At 44.5% G+C, this 21,664-nt stretch overlaps 1 pseudogene; it reads left to right on the top strand.

The window, feature by feature from the left end:
- LOC126546933 (uncharacterized) overlaps positions 1–21,664 on the top strand; it is a 43,011-nt pseudogene that overhangs the window by 4,009 nt on the left and 17,338 nt on the right.

The following is a 21,664-nucleotide window of genomic DNA, read 5'->3' as shown; positions in this document are numbered from 1 at the left end:
ATCTTCTTGGGAGTACGTGGTCACTTCACACTGTACGACAAATCACCGGCGTTCGACTTCTTGGCATTTCTCGGGACCGCAAGCTGCTAGGCATCGCGCGGTTGACAACGTGGCGGCGTCATCGTCATAGAGGCTCCATGTACTTCAGCGCATCGCTGCCATACGCTTGGGTAACCATCCGACGTCCATGGTACGGTTACATTCAGCGTTGGTTACCAGCAGGATACCGTGCCAGCTGCCTCTAATGTCACCATCGGAACGAGCGCCTAGAAGCAATACATAGGAAATACATATATTTCTTTCGATTATACCTAGGAGTTCCTCAACCAGCTTCGAACAAAAAGGAGTTGTAGGAAGCTGAGTCATGACCCCTCCAGCTTCAGGCATCTCAGGATCTGTCGACTCACTTGTTGCGACTAAATGAGTCTTCGCCTGGCAAGACCATTGTCCCACACATAGGTGCCAGGACACGTTCAGATTTTTACGCAGCGCTGAACATGGTTTTCGCATTAGGATGGAACTGCTCAAGACCGAAGAAAGATATATACCCACCCTGGGCATTTGAACATGTTAGAGGAAGCTTTAGCTCGGGCCCAACTTCGACGCGGCCTATTCAAATACACGTAAAACGTAGAAACACTTTTCCTAGATAACCACTGGACCGATTTTAATGAAATTTGTTGCGTTTCAGAGAGAAAGGTAAATTCTAGTGACTGTTGGAAGCGGAATTTCGATTTAAGGCCTGAATTTTGTTAAAATAATTCCAAAAGATTTGAAACTAAGAAAACATAGAAGCACTAAGTTTACAAATCAATACCTGTGCATGAAGAACGGATATTGCGGTTCTGTAAACGGCATCCATTAAATCATTCAAAACAGACAAATTCAATGTGTCAATTTATATCTTACGCGAATTCTTTACGTTGTGTACAAGGATTCTGCAATAGCTGCATTTCCATATTACTGTATTTTTTAGGTTCGCGTGTTACGTATCAATTTTGTCCGCTTTAGATGCACTATAGATGGAGTTCACATAATTTTGACAACATTTTTTATTGCTAAGTTACGGAGTTGTAAACTTGATAGTTTCGTTTTCAGAAAATTTGCGAGTTTGCGAATTTTTAACAAAAAATTCATGAAATAAATAAAAGATTGGAAACGAATTGTCACTATACATTTCAAGTTTTTCTTTGGAATGCAACAAATCTCATCAAATTTGGTCCAGTGGTTGCCGAGAAACCGAATTCTCCTTTTATATATATCTAGATAGGAGCATTCGAGGTAATGCTTGCTCTTAAGCGTACCGAGACTACATTCAAAGATCACTGTTTCAAGCTGGAGAAACAAAAGTCCCTTTCAGAGTGCAGCTCTTATAACACGTTCCTGCAATGAGCGTCAGCGGCGTTGACGTAACCGAGCGAACGAGCGCCGCCAAGAATGAAAGCGAACGCGGAGCGCAGCGGTATGTGAAAGAAAGGCCATAGCGCAGAGATGAGAAGGAAAGCGCAGGAGGAGGGTGCAGTGGAACCATGAGGCGCAAAGCGGAGGAGGAACGGAGGGGAGACAGCCTGCGCATGCGCTGAACTGCCGGCGGCTACGGCATCCGCAATAGAGTATCTGCAGCCGTGTTGGCCATCTCATCTTCGCTTCCGATGGGGGGGTCAGGATGCCGTGAGGTAGGGACTCTCGACCGCGGCGTCTGCTGCTGAAGTCAATCCGTGGTACGAGCATATGCGACGGGGATCACTGCTGCAAGGGGCGATGGCGAGCGGCTACAAGCGACGCTCCCTTGGGCCTTGTCGCCGCTGACACTGGTGCCACGACTTCCCCGTGACTAGGGGTCACTCTCGTCGTTGGTGGAACGAAAGCGTAGTGCCGCGCAAGACAGGCTGGTGGCGACGATGGCTACGATGTGACGTCAGAGTAGCGCGCGTCGTCTGTATTTAAACAAAACGCTGCATTAGCGGATGTCTGTCTACGGCGGCTGCTGTTAATCGCGCCCACGCGTCACCTGCTCGCTGCCTCTCGCGATCTCCCGATTAACGAGGCAGACGCGCCGCACTTCGCTCCGTTTGTATCTTGCCGCACGAGACAGATTGTCCGCGCCAGCGAATATACCAAGAAATGAAAGCACGTATAGAACTGCGCTCAAATTTCGCGTTAGGGAGTATCCTAATCGTCAGTGATCTTTTTTTTTTAGCATTCGAAGCTATGTTTGTAGAGATGATGAACGGGTGAAGTACGTATAAACTATGTGCGGTGTTTATAGGCTTTAGGAATAAGTCCTAATTGCACGTTGTCTTCCCCTACAGTGGTGTTATACGTTTGTAGGATGTTTCTTCGCTATCATGGGCGAACTAATGTGTCAATGAGCTTCACATTGCACGAAAATTGGTATTTGTGTGTGTCCGTGGCGGGGGGGGGGGGAGGAGTAATGGAGTTATGTTTGTAGAGATGATGAGCGGGCGAAGTACGTGTAAAATATGTGTGGTATTTATGGGCTTTAGGAATAATTGTTAAATGCACGTTGTCTTCCCCGTCGGCGGTATTATACGTTCTTCGCATATTTCCTCGCTGTCATGGGCGAACTCTGTCAGTGAGTTTCACATTGCACGAAAATTGGTACATGTGTCGGTGGGGCGATTGGGGGATGCGGGAGGGAGGGGGTGTTAGAGCTATGTTTGTAGAAATTATGAGCGGGGAAAGTACGGTAAACGTATGTGCGGTATTTATAGGCTTCTGAATAATTTTTAAATGCATGTTGTCTTCTCCTTCTGCGGTGTTATACGTTCGTAGGATTTTTCTTCGCTCTCATGGGGAAGCTAATGTGTCAGTGAGTTTCACATTGCACGAAAATTGGTGTATATGTGTGGGGGGGGAGGGACACTATTTGTGTAACTTGCTGGAGAAATGTTGCTCTGTAGCTATGTGTCTTAATTGCAGGCTTTATAGAAAATTGCGCACTTTAAATTTTAATATAGCTCTCTCCAGCTCTCTCTCTCTCTCAATGGCTCATAGTAGATCCTTATGGATAGCGTTTCTAGATACTAAGGGAACTTGCGACTACGTAGACAGGGCATTGCTAAAGGGTATTCTCAAGCACGAGCGCGTAAATGCTGATAGGGCAGAGTATAACGAAACCCGAGTACAAATCCTTTGGGAAGGCCTAAAATGCACAAAACTACTGGAAATTGACGGAGTTAACCAAGGATGGCCTATATTTTAATTACTGTGCACGCTCTAGGTTAAGGCAACATGAAGACGACTAGAAAATAGTGAATTGGTTTTCGATTTACCCGACATTTGTAATGGCCAAATGATGCCACAAAGCGCCCCTGGGGTGACATGGTACGGTATGTAGACGGCATCATGCTAATAGCGGACAATGCAGGATATTTACAGAGGCTTCCGAATGTTTGTGTAAATAAAGAGATAAGTGTTGTCTTATGATTTTAGCATAGAGAAATAGTGAATTATGCTCTTTATGAAGATATGAGTAATGAGCTGGTATCGACTCAACAGCCAGTCTTATCCATTGTAAATCAATTCGTGTATGCATAAACGAAGGAAAACGCTACTCAAACACCCTCCAAGACAGCTGAGGATGCAGGGAAAGCGAAACGTGGCTATAAAGAAACGTAGAGCATATTGGGGCCTACAATAAAAAGAGGTGTTGCGAGGAAATTGTAAAAGGCAGTAGTGATTCTGCGAGAGCATTCGCGAAAACCATTCTGCGCTTAAAATCATCAAATCTTGAAGGGGGGGGGGGGGGGGGGGAGGTAAAGCTTCCCAAGAAAAGAACCGTGGGCCGATTGGCATTGGGGGCCCATGGAAACCACAAACAAAACAGCGCAGAGGGAAATTGATTGGGCCTTTTTCTGAAGTCACAGAAGCGAACTAAAATTAGTTTTGAAGAAGACTGAGGGACATGAGTGAGAAGAAATGGGCTGCTGAAGTGCACATGCATCTATACCTCAAAAACCTGGGCGCGGAATAGACGAAGCGCAGAAGATTAGAGTCCAAGTACAGGTTAATTGAAAGTGCAAATAGACAAACCGGAGATATTAATAAATGAAGTGAAAGAGACAGCGGCGTTAAATTGGTTTCAAAGGACGGAAACAAAAAAAAAACCCCACGGTGTTTTACAAGAAACGGCAAGCAAGAAGTCAAGACACAAGCTTGTGCGCTAACACACAAGCCAGTGACTTGCTTTTTGCGACCCGAGCTGGCTGCCGGAGGGCAAATGTTGGCCGCAGGACGAGGGATGTGCCTGCTGCAGCAAAAGTCCACAGAGAATTCAGCAAATTTTGTGAAAGGAAAAACTGACGTCCACCCTTATGTAGCACGAAGCTACAAAGAAAACTCACACGGGTTTCTTACTTACAAAGCTTCGTAATTGAAGAAAAATTCGTTCTTGTCCTTTGTGGCTTCGCGCTACATACGGGTGGAGGACAATTATTCCTTTCATGAACCTTCCTCCACCTTGCGAAATTCCGCAGTACTGATCTGCCATCAGCACGTCTTAATACAATGGCAAGATATTTATTTACCTAGCCAGAACCGTACGGAAAGTCCGCCTTACAGTAGCGCTGGTGTTTTAAGCTGATAGGCGCGTTAATTGGTCAGCGGGCGAGATAAGCACGGGACGTTTAGATTGCTGGTGGAAAAAAAAAGCAGGGAAGAGTTATGGCCGGGTTTTTATAGGCATATATGTAACATAGCAGGAAAAAGTAGAGATAGGAAATATGCTAGGCTGTAATCAATATAGTAAAACCTGATTAGCTCTCGCAGGCCAAGTGAGTATTTGCCGTCACCCCGTTTCAAGGGCAATCCCACCATAAATGATCATTATCATTGTCTACAGCGCACCTTCTAATTTGGACGGTAGCAGCGCTCTTAAAATGCAAAACTTACGTTTGTTGCACTGTTAAGATTAGCGTGCTTCAAGAACGAACAATGGAGACGAAAATACATAACAGGGGCTGTAGGTCAGAAAGGAAAATGCGCGTTCCTTTGTGTTCCTGCGCCGAAAGGCTCCAAGCTCTGCGGAATTACTTTCTCCGCTGCTGCAGCTCATAAATTTCCGCAAAACGTGCTGCTCACGTGCGACCTCTGCTTTACTGCTACGCCAAAATAGCGCTCCATTTCAAGTGGATTTAGCCGCTTAGAGAGCCTTAGCTGCTCAGTCGGCGGGTGGAACGCCTACGCCGTGAGGTCTAAGGCCTAAAAACTGTTCTTCCCAGATGCTGTGTAACTCTCTAGCACCTCAACACATTTCGTATTAGCCGCTTTCGCAGAAGTTTCTTGCAAGATCAGGATCCCATTTGTTTAAAGGGGAACCAACACTCCTCGCGATGAATAACAGGCCAGAATTCGTGGGCCGTTATTCACTCTGACAGTTTAGCCCGAGCAGCCCTTGAAGAAGAGGGACACAGCAAGAACACGCAAAATGCCCTGCGCCCGTCGTGTTTTACGTGTCCGTTCGGTATCTGTGGTTTTTGCACACTTCTTGACCTATGCGTTCCAAATAAAGCAACTAGCCCAAAGCAAAGTCTTATTCACTTCATTTTGGCACTTGGTTTTATTGCGTGACTTGGACTTCGGAAAAGGCCGAATACTTACATCTTTAATTGGCGGCAGATCTCTTCAAATTCCTTTCCTTGTTTTTACTGTCAGAATTCTCCTGCATTCGATAACGGCAATGACGAATGATTGTGTATATTTAACATGTCCCTTGCTTATTTTTTTTTTTTGTAGTTCATCAAAATATAGGTTCACGACTTCAAATGCACAGTAGAATGTTCGTATTGGACCATATTGTTTCATTGGGATCTGTATATTGCGTTATTTCTCTGGCACCTGCGGCACGTTTGAATGCACTGTTTATTGTTTTCTTCCATGTGATTCCACGCAAAGCTTTTCGACACCTCCCAATAGGTTTTCCAAAATCAATCATGTCCGCCATATTCAGGGCTGCCATAAAAACGTTACAATGCTCGGTATGCTTGACCCTGAAACGCGAAGCCGTCCGTATATTTTCGGTGCCCTCTAAAGGTCTCGGGTAGTCCACACTGAAGTGGGCTTTCTGTTCATGTATGTAGCCTTGATATGGCATGTGAGTCAAGAAGCTTCTCTCCTTGCTGTTGGGAGCCGCCAAACAAGTATTGATGAATCCTGTCCATCGTGCAAACCTGCATTTTGGTTGGGTCAAGTTCACAAGGTGGCTCAGTGTTTGATTTTCAGTCAACAAGTTAGAGGTGACGGACTTATAAATAAACGCCGAAATGACGCAATGCCATGACCACTAAGAATGCCTCCTGCTCTGTGGTTGGGTAATTTTCCTATGCCTTGGCAAACGTGTAAAAGTAATATCCGATGTCCTTGAGCTTGCGGTTAACCTTAGCTCTGGAGTCGATCTGGTAAAATACAGCACCGGTTCCGTAGCCAGAGGCCTCTGCGCAAAGTTCAAATGATAACGTGAAATCAGGAAGACCTTAGTACCGGGTTGGACGAGATAATTCGTACCAGGTCGTTGTATACCTGCTCATATTCTTCTGGCCGCATAAAAGGCACTACTTTCATCATATGTGCAGTCAAACACTTTCTCTCGTGGCATAGTCGAGTATAGATGCTTGGAAATGTCCGGCGAGACTGAGAAAAACAATAATTCAAACATTCTTGCGAAGACAACATTTCTTTTATAAAATTGACTTTATCATTTATTTAATTTCAAGTTTGCTTGGCTGAGAACCACAAGAACCTGAATGAAGTGGGTTTGTTGTTCTTTTATTTGCGATTATATTATAATGTCATCTATATAAACATTACAAAAACGGCCTAAAATGCTTTTGCAAAACTCCGTTCTTGATTTTCTGACATGAAGCTCTAGAATCCTTCCAGCCAAAAGGGTGTCTGTTGTAATAATAAATTTCAAAGGGTGCCACAAAAGCGGCCAAATGCTTCTTTACTTCCACGAACGGCATTTGGCGATATCCCTTGCATAAATCAAGTCTCGAGAGCCAAGCGCACGGTCCTGTCCTGTCCTGACGAGGCATCGCAGAGGGGAACAGCTCGGCCTGTCGATTCACGAAACAATAATATGTGCAAAAGTGAAATGACCCATCTTCGCTTTGAACAATCGTTATTGCTGATGCGAAAGCTGGCTTTGGTGGTTTGATGATCATTGCATCTAACTTTTTCTGCAATCCTTGCTTTAACCAGAACTTTTTCTTACATGACATACCGTACGGCTTCCTTCTCACTGGTGTGAAGTCGCGAAGCAAAAATGGCACTTCTATGGCAGTTCCAGCTGACAGATAAGCTTCGATACAGAGGAGCTCTGGGTATAGGCCACCCGCGCATTGCCATTGCATACATTGCTCGATGGATGGATGGACGGACGGAGGGACGGACGGACGGATGGATGGATGGATACGTGGATGGATGGATGGACGGACGGACGGACGGACGGACGGATGCTATGAGCGTGCCCTTTGAAACGCGGTGGTGGGTTGCGCCACCAAGCTGCTGTTATTATTTTGTCTTATGCCCTACCTATCTTTTTGAAAAAGAAAGCACACAAAGAATTCCCAGCATCAAACTTTCTGCACCACTACTGGGAATATTGTTTTTGTAGGCCTCCGTTGTTTGTGGTCTCCCTACTTTTCAGCCACCAAACTTCCAGTCGCCTCTTACTAATCTCTATTGAGGACATGTTTACTTTCCCTCTGCTATCTCTGAACCAAATCACTTCAAAGAGGCGAGAGGAGCCTAAACCGACCGCTGTGTAGATATCTTCACATTCTAATAAAACATGCTCCATCGTTTTCCTAGCTTTACCGCCGCAAGCACATGCTTCTTCCTTGGTGTACCTCACTTTATGACTACGCGTTCTAGATAATCCTGATCTCGCTTCGAAAAGTAAGCAGCTTCTCTTTCATTATCATAAATTGTTTCTTTCCTGATTTCGTTTTTTCCCCTTAGGTAGTTATTCATAGCAGGTTTTTTCCCCCATTGCCTCCACCCATTATATTGCATCGGCTTCTTTGACTTTGCGTTTGACGTTCTTTGTTTCCATGTGGCTTACCATACCGGTCGCACACTTGCTGGTAAGCTTCCTAGTTCTTTTCCTCCACTGTGAGTCAATGTTTTTCTTGTACAAATACCTCAACACTCTCATAACCCTTTTACTTTTTTGATATTCCTCACTCGTTCTTCAAAATCAGTTTTACTCTGAGCTTCCCCCACTTGAAAACTTGCCCCACCCATATAAACCTGCACAGCTTCATTTGTAGTCTACCCATGAGCGCCCAATGCGAGGCGTCCCACTGACCTTTGGTTGCCACCGAGTCCTAATTGCACTCCTTAAATCGAACAAACAACGGCTTTTCCAAATGTAAGCTTTGATACCATTACACTTTTCCACATACCCTGGAGCTCCTCGTACCTATTGTATCTCCATAGCGCTCTTTGTTTCATTATGGTCACATTTCTCTTCGCATTTGCTATTATTGTTTTTTCCTTCCTGTGTTGCCATTGATGTACTTCGTTTATTCATTTAGCATGGAATTTGTATTCTTTTACCGGAGGTATTTCCTGGCCCTGTATTGACACTGCATGTTCACTGTTTTCATTGAATACCATAAAACCTGTTTTTGTTTTTGCGCCAAGTTTTAATTCTAAATTGTCACATTCCTGCTCACAGATATTAGCCAGACGTAGCACATCACTCTGTTGGTAACAAGCAACACAATGCCGTCCGCGTAAGACAAACCAGGAAGCTGATGTTTTACTATTGTACCCGCCTGTTTTATGAGAGATTAAACCCGATATTGAATCCTTCTAGCGCCCATTCCATCCTTATCATATGCATCATAAACAGCTATGGGGATTAAGGGAACCCATGTCGCAGTCCCTTGGTGATATCAACGTTCTCCTTGTTCCTCATCCCTTTCCATTCAACGCAAACGGTATTTTCTCGGTAAGTCTCCCTCAGAAGCTGTATACAGTCGTTGCTTACACGTTTCCCTTCCAGAATATCCCTCAACATGTTGAGGTTTTCGTCGTAATATGCTCCGGTAATGTCTAAAAAAGGCACATGCAATGGTCTTCTTTCTTCACTGGATAACTCAATACACTGAATGAGAACAAACACGTTATCATTCAGGCGTATACCGATTCTGAAGCCACGCTGAAGTTCTCCCAATATACCATTGTATTTCGTCCATGCTTGCAGTTTTGATTTAATCGCCTGAATTGCTAACATGTGTATTATTGAGATATATATATATATATATATATATATATATATATATATATATATATATATATATATATATATATATATATATATATATATATATATATATAAATATAAATATAGGCGAATGCCAGACGGTTGGCGATGAAGCATAATTAATTTAATTTATAGAGACAAGGGGGACAAAGACAGAATTGACTCATATAAATCGCTGACCATTATAATGGTCAACGCTCAACAAGAGTCAGTTGTCAATATGAGGTAACGTCAAACTCGTTCACAACTCAACAACGTGGCTCAAACGTTCTTTCGTAATAGAAATCGCTGTCATATCGTTGTCAGCACAACGCCGCATGTGTGTGTTTGCTTGCTCCAATGTGTTGTAAAGTAATAAACGCCTGTCAATGAAAGTTCAGGTAATCTAGCGCAAGTATGTATAGAATGCTGGAGTATCTAGCGGAAGTATGTGAACGTGCGAGTGACACTCAGCAGCCGACTTAGCATTTCAATTTAGTTTCATCAACTTCGTGCACATAAGGCCCGGTCTGCCGAACAAAACAACCACGACTTAGCGCCCGTTTGTCGTCTAAAGATGGTCAGCGAAAATACCCAGCATGTAGCTGACTTTCCACGACGAACCAGCTGGTTCCAGAACTCGGGCCGTTGGTTTTCCGATATCTGTGCTGGCAGCAAGCTTCGTACGAGCATTTCTGTAAACACTGTTGCACAGTGCAGTAGGTGTCGCGGTTTGGACGCGGACCCACTGCAGTTAACGTCGAGAACCCTGATTCGCACTTGAAATGCAAATGATCCAGAAAAAAAAAAGTCGCAGTTTCCCTTGAAGTGCGAAGCATCGATTGCGATAGCAAATTAGTAGACAGCTATACGATGTAAGGATAGTAGTTTGATCGGCCGTATAAACTTGGAAACACTCGCCTACTAACTGAATTATATAACAAGCATGGTGTCAGCGCGCACAGACAAACATTAGCATATATCACACTCGGTAACCTCGGACGCTCGCTGTCAAAACGCTGGCGTGAGCAAGCGCTGCAGCAGCAGCGAGCGAAGTGACCTTCGTGCTGTCTGCCGCGTCTGCGCAAACAGTGGCGAGAGAACAGCATGCACAAATGTATGAGCCATCTGCAGACTGCTTTTCTCGCGCGCCGCCACGCAAAGAACGCAGTTGCTGGAGGAGTATAAGCCGCCCCCCTTCCCTCCCGAGCGGCCTCCCCACTTTCCTCCGTTTGGCGCGCGATATTCGATCGACAGTTCCCCTTGCACCCGCTCGCGAAGTAACGCAGTTGCTGTGGGAGCGCAACGCCACCCCCCTCCCCCCCTCCCATCATCACACGGCCTTTCGCGCGACGGAAGACTGCGTGCTTGCTTTGCGCCTCTCGCGCGCGCCAGATCGTCGGCTCTCCTCGCGTCCTTTCACTCGTACATACAGCATACGGCGCGCGGGGATGGTGTTATCACCTTTAGACTTCACACGGAACATCACGGCAACGGCAAGGCTGCACCTGAAATGTTCATATAATTGCTATCGTAATAAAAAGAGAGCGAAAAGCTCACCGTGCTCTGCATAATGTGAAAAGTGATATTTGTAGTACGTGCCACCTGGGCCCGCTCTGCCGTTGCTACCCTACCGACGCTGACGCAACGCTAACAACGGAAGCTGAACTACTGTGAACCTGTGTATCATGTTCCCCTTTTACTTCTACAGTGCATGTTGTTTTTTTTTTTTTTTTCGTACGCTTTACCACAACGCCTGACGCGGAGGGTTCCTGCAAAGGGTAGCGGAACGAACTGGGGCGCAGCGTGGGGCAAATGCCGCTTGAGCGGCCGCAGAAGAATGAATAGTTACGCGTTCTCTTATTTAATGTGTTAATCGCACGTTGCCTTAACGTAAAATATCCATTTGGAGGTTACACTGAACTTCATGTTCATGACTGGGTGGAGCCTACGCACAGCGGGCCTAAGTGGAACGCATTGTAAAGAACGCCTCCCATACAATGACGCCTACGCTGTTGTTGCGGCCACCCTCAAGCAAGGCTCAGGCCTCCACTAAAGGCGCCCGGCTGGAGTTGAGGCGAGCACAGTAGTAGAGCAGCACCTTCCATGTCTGTTTTATGCTGACGACATTGTGTTGCTAGCTAACAAGCAAAGTGTTCTGCAACGTCTGTCTAATATTTGTGGACAGGAAGGTGAAAATTTAGGTCTGACACTTAGCGTTTAAAATCAGGTGTTATGGTATTCAGTGAAAACAGTGAACAGATAGTGTCAATACAGGGCCAGGAAATACCTCGCGTAAAAGAATGTAAATACCTTGGTATATGGATAAACGAAAGCAATACATATATGGAAACAGAGGAAGAAACAATAACAGTAAAGGGGAAGAGAAATGCGGCCATAATGAAACACAGGGTGCTATGGGGATACAATAGGTACGAGGTGCTCCGAGGTATGTGGAAAGGTGTAATGGTTCCAGGACTTACACTTGGAAATACGGTTTGCTTGAAGTCTGGGGTACAATCAGGACTCGATGACAACCAAAGGTCAGTGGGACGCCTCGCATCGGGCGCTCATGGGAATACTACAGATGAAGCTGTGCAGGGTGATATGGGCTGGACAAGTTTTGAAATGAGGGAAGCTCGCATTAAAATTCATTATGAAAAACGTCTGAGGAATATGGAAGAAAGTAAATGGGCTCAGAGAGGATTGAGGTATTTGTACAGGAAAAACTTTCATTCACAGTGCAGGAAAAGAACTAGGAAGCTTGCCAGCAAGTATGCGGCCTGTATGGTGAGCAACACAGCAACAAAGAACATCAAGCGGAAAGTAAGAGAGACTGAAATAATCTCATGGGTGGCGGCAATGGAAAGACAACCTGCCATGAGTAACTACTTAAGAGGAAAAAACGAAATCAGGAAAGAAACAATGTATGATAACTCAAAGGGAAGCTCATTACTTTTCGATGCGAGATCGGGATGCCTTAGAACACGCACCTATCAAGCGAGATATAAGAAGGAAGACGAAGCATGCGCTTGCTGCAGTAAAGCTAAGGAAACGATGGAGCCTGTTTTATTAGTATGTGAAGATATCTCCCCAGCGGTCGATTTAGGCACCAATGGCCTCCTTGAAGCCCTTGGGTTCAGCGAGAGCAGGGGCAAAGTAAACATGTCCGCAATAGAGATTAGTAAGAGGCGATTGGAAAATTGGTAGGAGTAGGGAAACGGCAAACAACGGAGCTGTATAAAAACAAAGTTCCCAATGGGGCTTCATAAACTTTGGTTATGGGAATTCATCGTGGGGTTTTCTTCCTTTCCTTTTTTCCTTTTAACATACGTAGGACATTAGACGATAAAATAAGAGCTTGGTGGCGCATCACACCACCCCGTTCCAAAGGGGACGCTCATAGCATCCATCGATCCATCCATCCATCCATCCATCCATCCTGGTTAAAATCGTTGCTATGCAGAGCACTGTTGTTTACTGACTGCTGTGACCACTGCAAACGAGGTTGTGGTAGTTAGCACACTTTTAAAATTCCTTTCAATGCATGTATCACTTTTTCGACCGCCTCTGGAGATATTTCTTGGCTTTGCATCTGCTCCTCTTTTGTCATGCCATGGACAATAAAACATACTATCAAAGATTATAGAAGAGCAGAATCAGCAGTTTGAAGTTTCCTCTTCTCATAAAAATAATCTATTCGAAGATAAAAATAATCTAGTTATTCGAAGAATATGGCCTTGTCCCATTGGTTTACAGCATCACTCTCAATTTAAACATCGTAATACTTGCGCGCTCCGTGTATCGCTAGCGCGGTCTCTAATGCGCAGGTCGTACTATTTTCGCTCATTTCTAGCCAAACATATTATCAAAATCAGCACTTTATCTTCATCGTCATTCTATAATTTGTGTTGGCACTCGTACCCACACAACTGCATATTTGCAAGGATAGTTGTAATCTGACGCTCCGTCGAAAGTTTCTGGTTGCACTAGTACATTACGCCCCTAGGTTTCGCGGTGAGCGCATGGCACAGGATGCCCACGAGCGGTTGTTGCCGCTGTAACTGCGACTGCTTGAAGGCGCAACGCTAGTTACCAAAGATGTCGCTGGAGATTCCTTTGAAAGTTGAATTAATGGAGCTTATTGTATGGCAGGTGGAAGAAACAGTCTGCCAAATCCAACCTGACATCTATTCTCACAATGCCTGGATAGGAGTTTTGTCGTGGTAAGCTTCGTCATGGCCGTAACAAAATGAAAAATTTTTGCTGTTTTGGGATAGCCATATAGACTCACCAGGTAGTCTGCTTCAAGTTGGTAACTAACTGTCCAGGTGATCATTCAGCCGTTACCCGCCGTGGTTGCTCAGTGGCTATGGTGCTGGGCTGCTGAGCACAAGGTCGCGGGATCGAATCCCGGCCACGGCGGCCGCATTTCGATGGGGGCGAAATGCGAAAACACCTGTGTACTTAGATTTAGGTGCAGGTTAAAGAACCCCAGGTGGTCAGAATTTCCGGAGTCCTCCACTACGGCGTGCCTCATAATCAGAAAGTGGTTTTGGCACGTAAAACCCCGCAATTTAATTTTTAAATTCAGCCGTTCATTTCCACAGCCATTAGCTCGATCCACATGGACATCCTGTCGTCGGCACGGAATGTAATGAATGTTCTCACAGTTCAAGATGCACTCAATCTGATTACTTCATGATCATTGTCTGCCAGCCCTTACTGTATCTTTCTCTTCCTTCTTCATTCTCCTTTTGTCCCGTCATAGCGGAACCAAAACGATAACTGTAGCTTTGATCATCACTTCAAAACGTTTGTCGGAAATGGAGGTTCAAATTTCGAGCAGTTTTTCGAGAGAATTATTAAACAGGAAAGTTCGTAAGAAAATATACTTTCTTTTGGTGCTATGTGCGAAAAGACGGTGGCAGGAAAACACGGAAAAACGAAAGGTGCACATTTAGCCCAAGAAGACAGTAAAATTCATTCGTCCCCTTTCATCTCTTTTTTGAAGGAAACGTGTTTCTTTTGATTCAGTAAGCGTGGCAGAGGTCCGGGGGAAAATTGACAAAAGAACTTTTCCGACGGCCTAGTGATTACTCAGATAATGTTCCTTATGCACTAAAAATATGGTTATTAGAAAAACGCAATTTCTTTTTCCAGAGAGGTCAGCCTAGAACGTTTTGCAGCGTAATCTCTAGCATGCTTCATTCTAGATCGCCTATCTGAACCCTTAATTTCACTTTCTTCTGCCTTCCTCCTGTTTTTACTTTCGGCAGAGACCCTGGTCTGCCTTGGCGATTTTGTTGTTGTCCATTTTGCTCAGCAACAGCGCAATCATAAACATCCCTGGTGGGACACATAATGCCCCCAATAGCTTTTTTCTATGATGCCACCATTGTAGCGTCATCATCATCGCCAGCCATCGCCATCATCATCATGTGCCATAGTCACCATCGCGGATTTTGGTAGCACAGCTCGCGAGCCACGAGCAAGGGGAACGCAGTCTCACCCTCCATTGGGCTGGACGCAACATCCACCGCTCTGCTCACACATCGTTCTTCACGAGAGAAAAGCAGGGACGACGACACACCACATCGGCCGCTGTTATGCCATCCTTGCACCATCGTTTTTATAACTAGTGGCGCCAAACGCAGAAGTTCTAACCGTGGGCACTTCAACAAAAGTGTAGTTTGGCAAGTACACCAAGTAACGTTCAAAGATTCGTTTGTGTCCTGCGTTCGCCCATGCATGCAATTTCTAAAATCTCAGGTTCATATTGCGAAGCGCCCGTAAAACAAAACAATTCGGAGCTTTCATAAAGGCCAAAAATTACGTAGCGTGCAGGCGCAATAGTGATAACCGATGGCAATGTAGTTCTCCAGCCAAGACTATTCTTGCGCTTTTGCAGCGTATACTGAAGTGGCAAAAACGTTAAACTACACATATTTCGATATTTTCCACCAGAAGCAGCCTTGCTAAGTAAACAGAAGAAATACAGAAAACACCAACCATTGTTCAAGCTTGCACAGCCAGTAGGCAATGACACTTTTTGCGTTTTGGTAGTTTCAAACGGCTTCCTACGGGCATACGAGCGATACCCCTTTCTGAAAAGATGTGCCGAGGATGCTGGAGTATCTTAGCGTTAAAATACAAAAAAAAAAACATGTCCAGTCAATTTTGGTGCTCACTCCCCTTAAACGGCGAAGTGCAGCTGCAAAGAGCGTAATCATTAATCCGCTAATATGTTCATAGCAGGTTGCTTATGCGACTTTTTTCTCGATGGTTTGTCTAAGTACCATGTCATACGTCAGCGCATGTGGTTCTGTAATGACGAAACGCATTTCCCCGCTATCATCAGATAAAATACTGAAATATTTGCTTGCGGTGTTTGAGTTCAAGATAAGTGTACAGAACTCAATGTTCTCCCAGAGCCAGGATATTAAAGTCCACGGAAGACTAACATGGGATGCAAATAGAGATGTGAATCCGTGCCAAGCCCGGTTTTCTGATGGTGATTATTTACAAATATTTAAAGCAGATGCTGGTGACTTTAGTGGCGCGGGCTATTCCGCTTCGCAGGGCGAAAATATGAAGTACGAAAATGATTGAAAAAGACCAGAGAAAGCCTAACAGCGCGCGCGTCTGTGCGCGTTCTTAGGCCGTCTCCGGTCTTTTTCAATGATTTTCGTGCTTTTATTATTTTTAGACACACGCGCACGCACACACACGCACGCACACACACGCACGCACACACGCATATGTGCGTGGACGTTGCGTTGAAGAAGTTAGAGTAGGCCATAACGAAGACTACGAAGTGAGAGCGGGTTCGGCATAAAGATGGCTGACAGCATAACCTAGCCCACTTGTGTATTATTACAAATTGGCGCAGCCGCATACTTTCTGTGTGGACATTCAAGTTGAGATACGGGTGGACTACATGATCAGGGCTAATCAACACGGTGGCATCCGAATCTTTGCTGCAACGCCTCAAGATGAAGAGGAAGATGCTCTTCTGGAACCAGTGAGCACCGACACATTTCTTTCTTTCCTATATAAGCACTAGAACGAAGCTCACCTCAGATGATTTAGTTGCGAAAGGAGAGGTGAAGCTGAATATGAAACTTCACGATTATGAGTATTCTGTTTCGACTCCAATTCGAAAGTGCGCCAAGTCTGCTACCGTTGCTTCACTTGAGAGCATGGGCAACCTGATAACTACGTTTCTTGAAGTGCAACACGTCCAGTCAACAGTGCACTTCGTCATAACATCTACTGGACTGGAGAAGCAACCACAGAAGAAAAGCGCCACAGTATTAGCGCTTCTTCAGCTTCGTCTTCGAGGAAGCTGCGGAAGCCATTGTCTGGTGAAGACGTTAAGATATTTTACCCGGAAACACTATGCTTGGAGGGATATTCCAAGGCTACTACAAAGTTTGAGGTACCATGTAAGTTAATTAAGCGATACTACAGTAGTGAGAAAGAAGTCCTATAATATGTCACGGGAGAACACAATGTAGCTGAAGAATGAGCCTCAAAAGATATTGGATGCACAGATCATTCGTCCAACCACATTTACATTCGCGTTCCGCATCACTGTTGCATCTAAGACAGATGGAAGTCTCCGATTCTGTACGGACTACAGGCAAATTAATAAGCAGACAGAGCTTTTTTTTTCCTTTTCCTGTGCCACGGCTAGACTCTTATCATGGACGAGACGGGTGGCTGCAGAGTGCTGTAACGTACTCATTTATGTAAAGGATTTTGTCAAGTTCCACTTTCTGAAGAATACAATAGATAATCTGCCCTTATAACGTCCTTTGTCATCTATGAATATAACCGACTCCCGTTTGGATGGAAGAACTCACCCGATTGGTTCGAGAAGATGATGAACGATTTTTTGCGACCGTTCCTTGGGAAGTCTTGTAGCGTGTTCATCGACATGCAATAATTTACTCTCACAATGAGGAGCAGCACTCTGAGAATCTCGGCAGTGTACTTCAAGCACTCAGTGATCCAGAACTCAAGATTAATGAGAAGAAAAGTTTTTCCACAGAAAAGCTATGTTCCTAGGTAGAATGTTTGATGGCCAAACCAAGACAACGAAGCAGGAATCAGTCAAACGAATCTCAAAAAATTCTCCGAGGATTAAGATACTCCCCAATTGCGAACTTTGAGCGCAGCTCTATAGACATTTTCATCAGGCGAGGAGGAAAGGGCGCGCGGGCAGCCTTTCCTCCTCTCTGGCTTGTGCGATCCGGCACGGCGCTGCTTGCGTGCTGTCGCAAGCAGCGCTGTCGCGTGCTGCGGAACGATTTCGATATGTTTTAGATCGTCAAGTGTGAAATTTACGCAATGCCGTTCATACAAGGTCGTCAGGGAAGCCTTTCAGTGCATCGGTGACTACAGTATGCAGAAATATCTCTTGGAGGCGCAAACATGCGACGCGCATTATAACAGCCACGGTGTGTTTTTGTGTTGTGAACTAGTTTGCGTATATCGGTTTTACTTCAACGTATAATACCGGCGTCTCTGTATTGCCAGCATGAAATGATAAATCTGCTTAATATCTGATCGCTTGGCGTAAGGACTGAACCATAAGAGCGCAAGCTCGTGTACGGCCAACCTAGGGCAACCACGAAACATCTAAGCGCCAGGCGCTATCAAATATTTGCGATACACCGGCATCGTTCTCACGTATTTCGAGTCTAGCAGGCTTGAAATCACTATATGTGTACGCTAGCCTCCTGCATCAGGCCGATGGTGCTACTCAACACAGAGATCACTGCGGTTAGTGAACCAGCAAGATACATATATAATCTATGTGCTTCGGCATTGCCTTTTTGCCCTGTAAAGTCATAATATTCGAGATGGATCGCATAAGAAGAATGCGATGGCTACTTTTAAGTACAAAATTTCCGTAATACGTGTGAGTGCGTCGTAGAGAACGGAACGAACACAACCGAAAAAAAAAATTCCGTTATCATCCTCTCTCTTGAAAAAGAAAGAAAAAACGGGCTAACGCCGCAGTGCGACCTCGCATAGTCACGCCGCACAACGCTTATATATCAATAAAAGTTGATGCCGCATGCTTGGACCATGCCCTATATAGAACAAAGATATCTGTAATCCAGCGCCTACCACTGCTTAGGATGCTCGCGCAGTTCGTAAACGGTCTGGACAAGTATAGTTCACATTGTAAGGTATGCTGCTATTGCTAACCAAAACTATTTTATTCATGGGTGGAAGCCTTACTCACCGAACCACGTAATCACGCAATGTAATCTGCAGCTACCAGTTTGAACCCTCGTCACAGTATAACAGCACAGTTCCTATCGTAGCAGAATGGTACCCACGCTGTTACGATCGTCGCGTATGTTTCATTGTTCCTAAACCGCAGCTTATAACTAGATGATAATACTGCAATAAGGTCACATTAGTGATTAGAACTTTCAGAAATACACAATTGATCTCCGAGGCTGATTGTAGGCTCAAACATGCGCGCACACATCGCGCTTTGCGCTCCGTCCGCCTCAACGCCAGCAGAAAGTCCGGCCATACCGACTTAAACCACTTGAGTACGTCTCCTAGAATCATTTTCCACGTAGAACATGCCACGTCACACTAAACAGACCGCGCGAGCGCGAAAACAAACGCCAGAGACTACCGCCGAGCGTATACCTGCCATGCAAAACGGAGCGCTCACCCAAGCCAGCATGCAGACTGCCAATATATAGTAGCACATGGATTTGCAAAATGAAAACTTATTGTATAGGTATTATTATTAGTCTTCTTTTCGAAAAGTTAGCAAAGAGAGCCGGAAAATTGCAACACTTCGCAATAAAAACAAGAAATACCTGATGAAATAATTGTTGTACATGGTTTAACAAAAAGAGAACACAAGAATCAGTTTAAGAAGCAGGGAGAATAACTTCAAAATAATTCTTTTTAATTGAACTCAGCAAGTTCTGCGAGTTCTTTATGTAATGCGAATTATCATTCCATACCTTCGCTCCAGCATACTGTTGCAGTCGTTTACCATAGGCGTGTTTTATTGGCGGGATATTTAAGTTACCAAAAGATTGGTTCCTAGTGTGGCGTTGTGGCATGCGGAGTAACGAAATAGGGAATGGCTCGTTGTATCTTATAACATTGTTAATAGATGTGGCTAATCGTAATTCCCGTACGAAATCAAAAGCCAAGATTTTTAGCATAGAAAAAACAGGGGTGTGCTTGGTTCATAGTATCGCGAGAAAGTTATCGTACGTATAGCTCGTTTTTGCAACCGTCTGGTTCAAGGTTGGAGTTATATGTCGAACCCCAGGGTTCTACAAAGTACAAAAGGTGGCATGTCATTAGAGTATAAAATACGGAGTATTGAAAGGTCAAAGTATTCACGAGCTTGCACGAGGGCATAACAACTTGAAGCTAATTTAGGGCAGACAGCATCTAGCTGAAGCTGCCAATTTAAGCAGCTGTCTGGAAGGACACCAAGGTAGGAGAACGAGTCAGTATGATCGAAGGGGCAATTATTAATACGTAGTATTATATCATTAAGTGGAGTACTATTATTTCGGGAATGGAATACCATGCATTTAGTTTTATAATGATTAATGGCAAGCTTGTTAGCAGTAAACCAATCAGCAATTTTGACTAGTTCAGTACACATTTTTTTTATATCTGAAATATTTTCACCAGTAATAATAAGGGAGGTGTCGTGAGCATTCATGAGCATTTCGGCAGTGTTTAGTAGTTGCGGTAAGTCATTTATGTATAGCAAATAAAGCAACGGACCTAATACTGAACCTTGTGGCACATCTGTTCGTATGGACTGAAGGGAAGAAGTAATGTTGTTAATTATTACCATTTGTTGACGACCTTTAAGGTAACTCTCTATGCCACATAGTGCTGCGGAAGCCATATTTACGTAATTTTTAAAGTAAGATTTCGTGGTCTACGGTGTCAAATGCTTTTTTGAGATCAAGAAAAACTGCTACAGCCAATTTGTTATTTTCAAGGGCGGTATTTAAAGTTTGACTCAGTGAGAGCACTGCTGTGTTTGTAGGACGCATTGGTCGGAACACATGTTGATGTGGACATAACACGTAATATTTGTCCAAAAATAAGTGCTTTTGTTTTGCGATTATTTTTTCAAAAATATTGTTAAGAACACTCAGTACAGATATCGGGCAGTAGCAAGAAGGGTCGGACCTGTCCCCCTCTTTATAAATAGGGGTAACTTTGGCTATTTTAAATGTCGATGGATATATTCCAGCACGTAGTGATTGGTTGAATAGATGGCATAATAAGTGCCCGAATATATCTATATTATCTTTTATAACGCACGTTGGAATCTCGTCTGGGCCCGGCGCTTTAGTGATTACCAGCTTACTTAAACTTGAGATTTAGTCTTTAAAAGACACTGACTGATTTCTTTGAAGGCATCCCAGGAGTACGCATTTACGTCGACGATGTCCTCATTTGGGGTACTGACAAAGCCCAGGACTTGAGACTGACTCCAACCAAATAACTGAATTTTATTAGCCCGACGTTTCGGAGCCTATTCGGCTCCTTCTTCAGGGTGGGCTAATAAAATTCAGTTATTTGGTTGGAGTCAGTCTCAAGTCCTAATCAATTTCCCAACCAGACAGGCAATTCTGTCGAAATGTTCAGCTTCATGACAAAGCCCAGCATGAAGAACGTTTGCGTGCCGCGCTAGAAAGGGCCGAGAAAACCAGAAGTCTCGTTTAATCCTGAAAAATGTTTGGCACGAAGGAGATAAAATTTCTAGCTGACGTAATCAATGAAGGCGGCGTGCGCCCAAGCCCCGAATTGATCGAAAGCGTCCGAGCCATGCCCGCGCCGGAAGTAAAAAATGCCGTGACAAGAATTATGGGTGTCGTTCACTGTTTTCGAAAGTATGTACCCAGCTTAAGCGATAAAACGGCGCTGCCTCGTCAAGGACGATACGGTTTTTGAGTGGACTATACAACCCATGGGCGCGAGTGGCATGACGTCTGCGGCTCCGCCGCTCCTGGCCTTTTTTGATGAAAGTGAAGAAACAAAGATCTCGGCAGGCGCGTCAGCCATCGGCATTGACGCATCGCTATTGGAAAAACACCAGAATAAATGGAGCCCAGTCGTGTACGCCACTTGAACGCTGATATGGAAACGCGATATTCGCAAATCGAGAAAGAAACGTTTGGCATAGTGCTCGTCTGAGAAAGAATCCATCAGTTTACTTTTGATTACTGCCAAATATCGGCACAAAAAAAAATTATGTGGCACTGACAACATTCCAAATACTTTTCTGAAGCGGTACGCCGAATAGGTATCCAAGTACTTACTCCTTATTTACTCAAATCCCTAGAAACAGGCCAGGTACCCAAC

This window comes from Dermacentor andersoni, chromosome 1, assembly GCF_023375885.2.
Source record: "Dermacentor andersoni chromosome 1, qqDerAnde1_hic_scaffold, whole genome shotgun sequence".
NCBI lineage: Eukaryota > Metazoa > Arthropoda > Arachnida > Ixodida > Ixodidae > Dermacentor > Dermacentor andersoni.
Note: the sequence above shows the minus strand (reverse complement) of the source record. Positions and strands in the feature narration are given on the sequence as shown.